Genomic DNA, 2,500 nt, shown 5'->3' with positions numbered 1-2,500 from the left:
TTTTGTTGGTTTGAAATTGTTTTGAAAAGGTTCTTTAAATCTAGTGGGTTTGCAACTCATAAGAGCGTCACTTTCAACGTCCCCGGCATTGGATTGAGTTTCTAAAAACAACCGTGCACACCGAGGTTAAACTTTACCGGCTCCACTCCGACTCGCCGCTCGCCCACTAGTCCGAAGGCAACAAAACATTTGTTTTTCATTTTGATGAAAATTTCTGTTTTTAAATCTTGTTGGTTTGAAATTGTTTTGAAAAGGTTCTTTAAATCTTGCGGGTTTGCAACTCATAAGAGCGTCACTTTCAACGTCCCCGGCATTGGATTGAGTTTCTAAAAACAACCGTGCACACCGAGGTTAAACTTTACCGGCTCCACTCCGACTCGCCGCTCGCCCACAAATCCGAAGGCAACAAAACATTTGTTTTTAATTTTGATGAAATTTTTTGAAAACATTGGCTTGGCAAGCCCCAATCCGCGACTATCCACCCACCGCCACCCCACACGAGTGGTTGTTGTTGCGAAATGAGGTTGTGGTCGACATGCCCGTGCATTTGAGAAGGAGTTCCTAGCACTCCATGCTCTCCCATGCCAAAAAAAAGCCTAGACAACCCCATTTCGCAACTTTCCACGCCTTTTTTTTCCTCCCTCACCCATGGCGGCGGCGTGGTGGCGGCGGCCGGATTCCGGCCACCACCGCCATGGGTGGCAGCCCCCCGACCCCGACACCAAACCCATAATACCGAGGCAACATATCGAGGCAACATGACATGGGTGTGGCGTGGGGGAAGGGGGCTGCAGCTAGGAAGGCATGGGCTGCCATGCATATGCAGGCAACACACACCCCCCTATATAGCATTTTATGCATTTAGCCCTTTGACAGGAAGAGACATCACCTATGCGCGAGGAGTCATAATGGGCTCTAAATAATTCAATACAAGGTATTTGGACGTGATTTTTTGCAGGGATACTAAGAAACATGCAATCTATGATGGGAAAAAGTTTCATAAATTTTTGAAGTCGGGAAGTATTTTTTATTATTTTTAGAAGTCGTAAAATTGAAAAAATCATTAAAACAAATCCGGGAGGAATTTTTTAGTTTTGTAAGTTGGAGAAGGTCCTAAAAATCATAGACTACTTATGGGGAGCTTATTGTGCGAGGAAATTTCAATAAAAACGGGGTTTGACAAGATTTGAAAAATTCTGTCGACATTTGAAAAAACCTGGAACCATGCTGCCGGCATGCTGCGCACATGCTGCGCGCAGGCTGCGCGCATGCTGCGCGCAGACTGCGCGCATGCCATGGCAGGACAAGTTTCGCTAGCCTCACTGTCGACAGATGCGCAAGCTGCGCGCACGCTGCGCACAGGCTGCGCGCATGCTGCGCACAGACTGCGCGCACGCTGCGCGCATGCCATGGCAGGACAAGTTTCGCTAGCCTCACTGTCGACAGATGCGCAAGCTGCGCGCAAGCTCCGCGCACGCTGCGCACAGCCTGTGCGCATGTTGTGCGCATGCTGCGCGCAGGCTGCGCGCAGGCGCCGCGCATGCCATGGCAGGACAAGTTTCGCTAGCCTCACTGTCGACAGATGCGCAAGCTGCGCGCACGCTGCGCACAGGCTGCGCACAGCGCATGCCATGGCAGGACAAGTTCGCTAGCCTCACTGTCGACAGATGCGCAAGCTGCGCGCACAGGCTGCGCGCACGCCATGGCAGGACAAGTTTCGCTAGCCTCACTGTCGACAGAATCAGCACGCTGCGCGCAAGCTGCGCGCACGCTGCCGGCATGGTGCGCGCACGCTGCCGGCATGCTGTGCGCACGCTGCCGGCATGCTGTGCGCACGCTGCGCGCGCGCATGGCAGGACAAGTTTCGAAAATTTCTGTCGACAGTCTCAGCAGCGCGCACGCTGCCGACATGCTGTGCGCACGCTGCGCACAGGCTGCCGGCATGCTGCGCGCAGCCCATGGCAGGACAAGGTCCGAAAAATTCTGTCGACATTTTTACGCCGTGGTAGGCTTCCGCTTCGCGTCACTTTGTCGACATTCAAGCCTACCATTTGTATTGAATTTTTCAAACCTTGTCAAACCCCATTATTCAAATGTCGAAAAATTTTGTCGACATTTTTACGCCATGATAGGCTTCCGCTTCGCGTCACTTTGTCGGAATGCATCGCATGGCGAGGCAAGGCCACGGCATGCCAAGGCGAAGGCAACGCATGGCTTGAATGGCTTGGTCAAGGCCACATCATGGGCACGGCATGCCAAGGCAAGGCGAGGCAAGCCATCCTTAGCCTCGCCTACACTCACTTTCTCGGAATGCATTGGATGATGAGCAATTCCAAGGTAAGGCAACGCATGGCTTGAATGGCTTGGTGTAGGCCACAACTTGGGCATGGCATGCCAATGCAAGGCAAGGCAAGGCAAGCCATCCTTAGCCTCGCCTACACTCACTTTCTCGGAATGCATTGGATGATGAGCAATTCCAAGGTAAGGCAACGCATGGCTT

The sequence above is a fragment of the Prunus avium genome, chromosome 7 (genome assembly GCF_965620075.1).
Source record: "Prunus avium chromosome 7, drPruAviu1.hap1.1, whole genome shotgun sequence".
Taxonomy (NCBI): domain Eukaryota; kingdom Viridiplantae; phylum Streptophyta; class Magnoliopsida; order Rosales; family Rosaceae; genus Prunus; species Prunus avium.
This window is presented reverse-complemented; position numbering follows the sequence as displayed.